Source organism: Quercus lobata, chromosome 5 (assembly GCF_001633185.2).
Source record: "Quercus lobata isolate SW786 chromosome 5, ValleyOak3.0 Primary Assembly, whole genome shotgun sequence".
Taxonomy (NCBI): Eukaryota; Viridiplantae; Streptophyta; class Magnoliopsida; order Fagales; family Fagaceae; genus Quercus; species Quercus lobata.
The window spans coordinates 52,659,843-52,670,623 of record NC_044908.1 but is presented as its reverse complement, the minus strand read 5'-3'; positions in this window follow the sequence as shown (position 1 = coordinate 52,670,623).

The following is a 10,781-nucleotide window of genomic DNA, read 5'->3' as shown; positions in this document are numbered from 1 at the left end:
AATCTTAACCATTCACCTATTATTATAAAAATATATATTAAATAATGCAATATAATAAGTATGTTGTGTACATAACAAAATGTACACCATAGAATTATCTGTATTTTCTTATTGTATAGATAAGATCAAGAATTGCCAACAGGGGCTTGGCTCAGCTGGGTATGGTTCATTCGCTCTGCCTAACACGCTCAGGTTTGATTCCCGCTACCAGTAAGAGTCCGTTGGTGGGCATCACATCCCTAAGTGTGTGTGCTCTGCCCTAACCATAAACACCCTCATTTTTTATTCCAAAAAAAAAAAAAAAGATAAGATCAAGAATTAAATTATTAAAACAATGAGATATATGGGATATGTATAATGTTCTCTTATTTGCTCCTCCCCTCACAAAATGGAAAAGAAATCTTTTTTTAAAATTATATTTTATTTATATATGTATGTAATTTTTTAAAGTCTCATTCCTCTTACGCATGACTATGCTTTGTCAATTTTCGATAAATAAACAAATAACCTCTTAATACTCTCCCCCCTCGCTTTATTTGGCTTTTTAAGCTTATTTTGGTGGGTCCCAAAGAAAAATCATTCCTTATTTTCTATAGTAATTTTAACAAACAAGTAATCATTAAAGCAAATCTAAACGCACTTTTAAATAAAGAAGACAATTAATTCGGCAAAAAAAAATGAAGAAGACAATTCTGATAGAACAAATAAAATATAAAAGATAACGACAAAGAAGAGAATAAAACATTTCTTTTATGTGATAATTTGAATTTCCGCATATTCAATGCCGTGTTATCCGTACTAATTTTTTTTTGTTTTGTATAAAATGAAGTTTGTAGTTGTGAACATGCATGTAGACATAACGGTTTTGTTTATTAATGTCACTCTCTATATGTTGGAATGCACGTACAATGCGAGCACTTCATTGGTTAGTTCAGGTCAGAATCCTTTAGAGTTCTTATTAGGGTAACTCCATCATAGAAATCCTAAAATCTTATCCAACCATTTTTCAAAATCAGTGAATTATAATTATCAAGTCATCAATATTTAAACAAATGTCAAGTATCATTATTTTGGTATCTATGTAAATTATTGATGATATGATAAAATCTAATCCCCTTATTCCAAAATGGATAAACTACCCGGGGATACTTGAGTGGTAGATTTATAAGTTTAAGACGTGATGCATACTTATGAGATATCTTAAGTTCAATCTACCGCATAATTGAACCATTAGATTTCTGAGGCATCTCTTGGATAAAGGGTAGAATAGCTTAGCCCAAGACTATGACACCACTTTCGTGTGTATATATAAATAAATGGATAGCTAAGATTGTTTCTCAATTGCATTATTTGGTCTAAAGAAAACTAAGGTTTAAATCTCCACCTTCCATTTTTATAACAACTTCAAAAAAAAAAAAAAAAGTATCACAATACAAAAATAAATATTTTGCAATGCATGTAATGTGATTTTGCAATATTAAAGAAATATTATTCTGTCTATCAAAAAAAAAATATATACGAAAGATGGGATTGCTTGTGTAAGGACACAGTTTGACTCCCAAGCCCAAATGATAGATGAACTTAGGCCCAAAGAGCCCAATACAATGAATTTATAGAGAATGGGTTGGAAATCTGGGCTTGAATGAGTCAGACAAGTAAAGTGGATCCAAATGACAAGAAATTAAAGATAGACTGTGTTAATCTAAAGAAAATTGTCCTCGGCACAATCCGAGGAGATTAGTTCTTATATATTTCTTCTCAAGTTTGATTACAAGTTCAACTCTTGATTGCTACAGTATTTCTCTCTTAATTTTCCAATCCCCTATCCAAGGAGGGTCTCTTATATTATATAACTCATTTTAGACGATCTTGACCCTCCATTTGTTGATCTTCTAGGCCACTACTTGAGTGCTTGTCCCATCGGACACCCTCTCAGGCCCTTTGTGAGTTGGGGCAACTAAGGCAATACTATTCAGGAATCTTCTCCACATAAATACAGCCAGAGAGTTAATTGCAGAACATTTGATGTGGTAGTAGCAGTTTTCTCTTAGATATTTCACTACCTCCCTCTATCTTATTCCTTCATAATACTTATCCTCAACAGTAGAATTAATTGGAACGTTGCTTTAGGTGTCAGGCCACACCTTCTGACCTCGACTTTGCTCAGCTGATGAAGCATTCATCTTCGGAACGCCTTCTTGGATGATCATGATCAGATTTCAAGACGGATTCTTAGAAAGGTGTTTACTCGTCCTCGGACTACTTAATGTCCTTAGATTGGGCTCCTGACCCAATATATACATAGATATGTACTCCTGGGCCTATTACCCCTACAGCTTGAAATATTAGTTTTCCCAACATTAGAAATGTAAAAAAGTACAGCCTTTTCTTTTAGGCTTAATGAATAAATTGTTACCAGGAAATTAGTTAGAGTGCTATATTACATATTCTATCACCAAAATCATTGGGTCTCTGAGAAGAGCACTCAGTGCTTGTACAATAGAAAAATAACCATGTTTTTGCTAACTAAGTCCAAAGTTCATTCACATCTTAGACCATATAAAGTTGTGTAAAAATATATAGTTGCTATAGTAATCGTGAAAATGTACATTAACACTATTCTTTTTACATTTAGTTTTTTATTCTTTCTTTACATATCTTGAGAATGAAGAAAGATAGTGGATGGAGGATTTTGTATGTAAAGAAAGAAAAACAATTTTTAAAAATCAAGAAAATTTGATATTTTAATAAAATATAGTGTAAAATAATAAATAATCTGATATGAGATATTTTAAAAAATGAGTATGTAAAATAAAAATAAGTAAGTTTTTATACTAAAATATATAGAATTTTTTACACAAACGGATACAAATGCTCTAACAATATATAACTATTCACGATGCACTCTGCTCACGTTGCAGCTGTTCACAGTTATCACAACCCCCCAACTGCGAGGCATGCAGTTCAACCCGTTGCACCGCCAATAGAAACAGTTCGTAGCGGAGTTACAGTCAACAGATTCAGTTAGACATAAAGCCTCAACAATATTCAATTATAAATTAGTTAGAGTAGTTGCATGCAGTTTTTTTGTGCATGTGTTACACAGATTACTCAATGAAAACTATTCTACGATCGAGTTTCTCTCTTTCTTCTTCTTTCTCTTTCTCTTAACATAGATTACTCAATTTCTTGCACTCTTCCTCGACTTGTCCTTCTGTCGAACAGCTTCACTGCATTCTTTCTCAACCTCTTTTACTTACAATCTCATCTCTCTTCTTTTCTATTTTGAAAAATTACTTTAGTTAAAAAGAAATGTAAATACTACTATTAGATAAGTAATTAATACATGTATGGTATAAGTAATTAATTAAGTATAGAGTATATTATTTACTAAATTATTGATTGTCCTAAAAACTTACATTATTAATTAAAAAATTATAAATTTAATAATTTAACTATAATTCTAACACTATTCTAGCTAGCATGTTTACTTTGTGTTGGCATATTATTATTATTATTATTATTATGGTTACATTCACCTTATAAGGATTATATATTGTGGATTTTCAACTTTTTTTTTCTTTTGCTTCTTCTAATATTTGGAACAGTTTCAATGTTTGAAAAAAAAAATCATTTTAATTAACAAGACTATAATATCTTGAGAAATCATGAAAACAAGAATTTAATTGAAATAATTATTTTGGCATTGTATGTGTTATTTGGAAATGTTAAACTATCATTTTAGGAGATAACTTCTTCTTTTTTTTAAAGAGAGTTTCAACATTTGGTGCCTGCTTTGATAATAGTTTTTTATCATCATATCAAAACACTAATCAGTTTTTGATATAAGCAGAGATTGAATCTTAAATCTCTTATTCAACCATCAAAAACTTTACCAGTTGATCTAACTGAAACCCACTTAAGAGATTTAACTTGATTCATGGCTCATTTGATTATAATATCATTTAATTAACTATTAGGTAAATGGGCATATTGCATATAACCATGCATGCAAAATTTATGATTTATATATAGTATGGCTAATAAGCACATTATGCACTTCTATTAAATCACCAGCATTTGGAGAAGAAAAAAAAATATCAGACTAGATGAAGATAATTAACAACTGTAGGCTTTTTAGCTTCACCTGCTGCTTTCTTTATCGCTGAAAATGTAGTTTATCTGTTTTCACGTGTTTTAGGCAAAGAGTATCACGACTTCCACGTGTGAAAGTGACAATTTTTTTGTTTTTGTTTTTTGATTAACGCTTAGCTTTACCAACTTGTCTATGTTGTTACAATGTTTTTTGAGAAACCACCCCTGAAAAAGGGGGGATGTTGTGAAAGTGATGGTTATATATTAATAACTAGTTAAAGATCTTGGGTCATCATTATCACCTTTCCATGTTTATAAAAAATAAAGTCATAAAGATAAATGATTTCTTTACACCATTTTCACAACACTTTCATAGTAAATTTTAAGCGACAAATTATTATTGACTGTTATTAGTGAAAAAAAAAAAATTTAGTAATAGCTTCAAATTAGAATTAGTAACACTTAGGATTTATTGCAGTGAGTTCAGTTAACTCAACTAGTAAAATTTCTGATAGTTGAATAAGAGATTTTGGGTTCAATTTCTTCCTACACCAAAAACTGATTGATATCTTGATCTGATAATAAAAAGTTATCATCAAAAGTAAACGCCATAGATTAAAACTCTCTAAAAAAAATTTAATGCGAAAATATTATAAAAATACTACCAACATAACATTTCTCAATAATAAAATAGTGCATGTACATGACTTCAGCCCTGATTACTGCTTAGTATTAGATTAGGTACGACCTATCATAAAAAAGAATGTTTTGTTTTATTATGAGAAGAATAATGCAAAAATAACAAGAAATCTGATCAACCCAAATGATATGAAAGCAAGACTTGAGACACACCCACGTGCTAACCATAAAAATCTAGTCCAATCTCAAGTGTATGAAGAATGAATTCTTGTAAGATTGGACTTAATCTCTATCAATAAAATCAATTGTGGACAAAGAGGGGGTACTTTAGGACTTAATCTCTATCAATAAAATCAATTCTGGACAAAGAGGGGTACTTTTCAAACTTTTTTATAGTGAAGGCCATCCAAACCTCCTCCGAGGAAGAGAGTTATTTACGATTGAAGACTTATAGAAAATTGGTAATGAGAGGTTGATAAAATTTAAGGAAAAAAAAAGTTAGAGATTTTACTGAAAAATGAAGTCTTTTTTGAAAATTGAAAACGAGAGATGGTATGAAATTGAGGGAGAGAATTGGATTCTAGCATATGTCATATGTCAGTCAAATCAGTTTCTTACATGGTGAAAATAACAGTGGTGGCTAATTTCTTCCTCAAATATCTCTCACCAAGTATGATACAATAGGTTTAATGACACAAAATTTTTAATAATTTTATAAAAATAAATTATAATTGATGCATAATAAAAATATTGTTAATAATATAGTTATATCATTATATATAAAAAATGATATTATATCAATCATAACATGATTGCTAAATAAGTTTCTTTTTTTTAATTTTTTTAAAAAAGGTTATGTCTTTAATCAAGAGTACTGCTCTGCATGATGGCGAGGTAAATCACCTTTACCCATTGAACTGAATAGATTAAATATCATATAATAGTTGAATGGACTAGAATGATCCCATTTGATGGATTGTAAGTAGCTGGTTTATCATGAATAAAAATTGTCTACTCCATTACGTGTTTCATTTTATGTTCCACTAATTATAGTTAATCACATATTATTATTATTTTTTTTAAAATCAAATATATGACATACTGATTTTAGTAGAGTATAAAATGAAACATTAAAAATGAGGAAAGGGGATTTGTATTTGTTTATCATTATGTTTTAGCCTTGTATAAGTTAGGGTCACAAGCTCTAGATACAGAATAGAACAAAAATCAAAAGAAAACAACTCTCATCCGCTGAGGAGCTAACTAGATGAGGTGAGCTTTCACAGGACCACAAGCTAAATAGGTAATTATATGGAAATTTTATCAACGAAATCAATCACTTTCTTTTACATATATGTGTAAAAAATAAGAATACGCGGCACATAAATAGCCAAGAAATTAATTTGCAGTTGGGTTTATGAGACTCTTTTATCCATATAAAGATAACATAAATTGACTGCTGTGTCTAATTTTTATTTTATTATATATATATATATATATATATATATTTTGTGTAAAATCTTGAGCAGGTATATATGTGCAAAAGTCATACTCGAATTAATATAAATTTATAATTGAAGGCGGTTAGATAAATTGAGATGAACAAGTTTTTCCTCCAAACTAGTTGGGAGAAATCACCTCTAACTCACTAGTAGCATTTAACTATTTATAAGACTATTTACATCATTACATGAATTATTTAAACAAGTCACGTGACTAATTAAAAACCTTATAACACATGTATAGTTGTTTTAACAACCATATAGTGGGTTGGAGGAAATTTCCTCTAAACTGGTTTGGAGATAAAATTTTTCCAATTGAGGATGTTTTTCTTGTAATTGCTCGGGATCCATTCCCATCTTCTCTTTTCTAGTTTTAGTTTTGAAGGAAGGAGAAGGTGGTGGGTGGCTAGGATGTACAGACACTTCATTTAGGGTGTTGTACTTGTGTCATATGTGTGTTACAATAATGCTAGAGATATGTTACAATAATGCTAGAGATACAAAATGTTTTACAAAAAGTTTTACAAATTGTTAATGTGGTGAGTGATTATAGGTAAATAAAAAAGTAATATTAATAGTAAGCTTAAATGAAAACTAATAAAAGGTTGGTTATATCAACATTTTGTAAAAATGTTGTAAAATAGTTTGTACTTGTAGTATTACTCATTTGTGTTATACCCGTGATGTAATGATGTCTTATTTGTCGTATCATGTTATTATTTTTCAGAAATTACTTGTATCGATGTATCGTACCCGTACTTGTGTCCATATCCGTGTCTGTACATCCTAGGTGGATGGTGCTCCCATGGTTTTGTTGGCTGTTCTTGACACTTGAGTTCTTATTCAGATGGGGGAACCCTCAAATATGTCATGGACATACATACAGGGTCAAGAAAAAAATGATCATGAAGAATGCAATGGCAGAAAAGGTTCGCACGCGAGACATGTTATTTTCGATGCATTAAAAAGGGCATCGGTGCTGTGGGATTACGATTGCGACAGGAGATTTTGTATCAGGAATAAAACAACACGTGAGGTTTGTACAAATTACTATAGAACAATTTTATAGAGGAATATGGACAGGATTTCTTTAATTCAGAAACGAAAAACAAAACAAAAGAGAAAATAAGAAAAGAAGATTCAGCAAAATGTGGCCCTCCTTTTGAGTATATAATTAATTATATATGGCTCTTGTGAGCAATGAGTTCAATATGAGTTGGCACCCACAATCAAGAGATGCTTCAAGCAAGAATTCATCAAATCATTATTTGCAAATACTTTTTTCTTTTTTTTTGTGGATAGAAAGTTTAACGGTGAGAAATCTTTGGAACTAGCAGCCTTTGTCCCTGCGGCCACGGGGATATCCGATAAAATTGGAACATAGCTGCTTTTGAAATTTGGTATATACATGTGAATATGCGTTGGACAACGAGCTTTGAAATTGAGTGTTTATTGAAAAGTGTTTGAAAAAGGTATATAAGTCAAATAAAAAAGTTTTTTTTTTCCTCTTTATCTAGAGTGGAAAAAAATAGCTGGATTTATTGCGAAAAGATTCTTTAGCATGGGAGTTAGATTGAGTTGAGGAGATTTTTTGGCCCCACTAATCATTATAGGTTAAAAAAAATCCAATCTAATCCATATGAATCGAATTGAGTTTAGTTGAATCATGGGTTGGTCAACTTTTTCTTATCTTTATTTTTTTAATACTATTCTTATTAAATTGAGCAGAAATTTTTTTTTTTATCTCACTTGTTACTTGAGTTAATGAACAAAATATACATGAACTAGTATTTCAACTCAATTTTAAACAAAATATATCCAACTGAGTTGATAAACAAAATATACATGAACTAGCTAGTATCCCAACTCAGTTATAAACAAGTAAAAGTAGAGTGAGAGAGTAGGAGTGGGAGGCAGTAGAGAGAGGAATAAATAAAAAATTATTAATTATAATATATATAATATAAATTTTAAATATATAAGTGGGTTGGGTCGGGTTAGGAAAATTTGTGATTGTTATGACCCAAACCCAACCCGACCCATTATTAAAAAAATTTGCATAACCCAACCCAACCCACTAACCCCTAAAAACCGACCCAACTCGACTAGTTGAGTTGGGTCAAGTTGGGTTGGGTCGGGTCGATTTTGGCGAGTTCGTGGGTTGGCTGCACACCCCTTAAGCGTGTCAAAATTGAAAACAGAAGAAATTTTATGTTTTGCATATTCACAATGTTTTTCTCCAAATTGGTATGGAGAAATTTCCTTTAACCCATTATATAGTAATTCATAAAACTATCTATATGTATTTTTAAACAAGTAACATGACTTTGTAAGAAAATTGAGTACAGACCTCTCTACAGTCATGCATTCGGCTTGTTGTAAATCATGCCTCCATAGTTTGAACAGTTGTTGCTCATGAACCTAAAGACATGAAAGAATGGTGGAAAGGAAGAAGATGTTCTATTTTCCATGCACGAGTTGCACAAATGAGAGAAGTTACACTCTTTTGTAACTCACTTCCATGTAACCTATGCCCACTAATGGGTGACTTGACTGTTCAAATTCTAACAATCAAATAGATAATGTTATGATAAAAAGTTTATGTGGCTAATTTTAACCATTGCTGCATAGTGAATTGAAGAAATTTTTTTTCTAAACCAATTTAAAGGTAAACTTTTTTCCTTTTGTGCATATATTTGTTCATCAAAAAAATACAGTACATATATTTTTTTCTTCGGTTGCTAGAAGTATTATGGGTTTAATCAATGATATTGCATGTTAAATACCAATTAATTCTACTACACATAAAGTACATGCATTTGCGCATCCATTTGCTTAAAAAAAAAAAAAAAGATTCCAAAGCCAAAGCAGACAAAGTCGGACCACCATGACTTTTTAGATAGGAAATTACGAAGGTGGAATCTGATTCTAAAACCTCATGTTTGTAGCCTAATTCCCAAGACATTTGAAGGACATTGCGTACTGCCCATACTTCTGCTATATTATTCGCAGTTGTACTTGTTCCTTAACCGAAGAGAAAAAGGAAAAAAAAAAAAACCCCGTCCATGTGTTTTCTAGAACACTGCCATCCGTATTTGAAGTCATAAAAGGTGTCATGGGGATTTCAATAGATAAACTTTGGAATAGGAGCAGATTTTTTTTTTTTTTTTTTTTAAAGAAACATCAATATTTATTAAAACACACAAATACAAAAGTAGTATATAGAGTTTTTTAAATAGGCTTATAATATATTTTATATAATCAGAGTATTACTACAAAAAAAACCTAACTTTTGTAGTAGTAGCCTGATGTTATAGGTGCAAATTTGTTACAATCTTTATTTGTGAAAAAAAATTATACTATTCTATAGGAAAATATATATTCCGTTAGTTTGTTATCAAAAATATATATAGTTCATTAGTTTGGAGGGTGAGGACCTACATGGAACTACGCGAAAGTGTGGCTTGGTAAGAGTCCTTATCCCAGCTAGCACTTAGAAAAATGCAGTTCGAGTGATAGCCTCAATAAGGTCAGTGTGATACATGTGGTATTACTTATTACAGTCATGAGGCGTGAAGTTGATGAGCTTACACCAAAGACCACATTTTTCATGTAGCAAAAAAAAAGGACCTACATGGATACTGTAAGGTCTAAGTTTGAATCCTAAGCCCAAAAGTTAAAAGAATCTATGCCCAAAGAGCTCAATACAATGAATTTGTAGAGAATGGGTTGAAAAACTAGGCTCTAATGAGTTTGGTAACAATTATAATGGATCCAAGTGACAAAAAAGCAAAAATGGATTAGTTGTATCTAATGAAAATCGTCCTCGACAAAGTTTGAGGAGATCAATTCTTATATATAATTTTTGAAATTGATTACAAGTACAGTTCTTATTGTTACAATGTTTTTCTCTTAATTCTCCGATCCCTTTTCTTCAGGGTCTTCTTTCTATTTTATAATATCTTATTCCTTTCATCTTTACCCTCCATATGTAGGTTAGATCGCTGGTGTTGATCTTTATCTCACCAACACTTTCCTGAAGTCTTCGTGGAGTAGCTGTAAGGCTAAAAATCACTGTTCAGGTATCACTTCCTCATTAATGCGGCTAGAGAGTTAGCTACAAAGTCTTTAATGTGGTGGTAGCAGTTTTCTCTTAGATATTTTATAGCTCCCATGCTTCCATGACGTGCGTTCTTATCCACAGAAATTCCCAGAACGTTGTCTTGGATGGCAGACCGTACTTTCTGACCTCTACCTTACTTAGTCGAGGAAGCATCCCTCCTCGAACCATCTTCTCTAGCTATCATGACCAGATCCTTTCCTTTATTTATTAACACCGACCTTCATAACCACATTTACCTGTCCTTGGGCTACTAGGCGTCCTCGGACTGGGTCCCCGGCCCAATATATGCTATTGGGCCCATTAACCTTACAATAACCCCTTGAAATTCTCTTATTCTGCTCCTTAGGAAGAAAGGAGGATTTCGATACCACCCCAAGTACCCCGTTCTTGTCATACATCACCTTTGCCATTGTAGACACCTT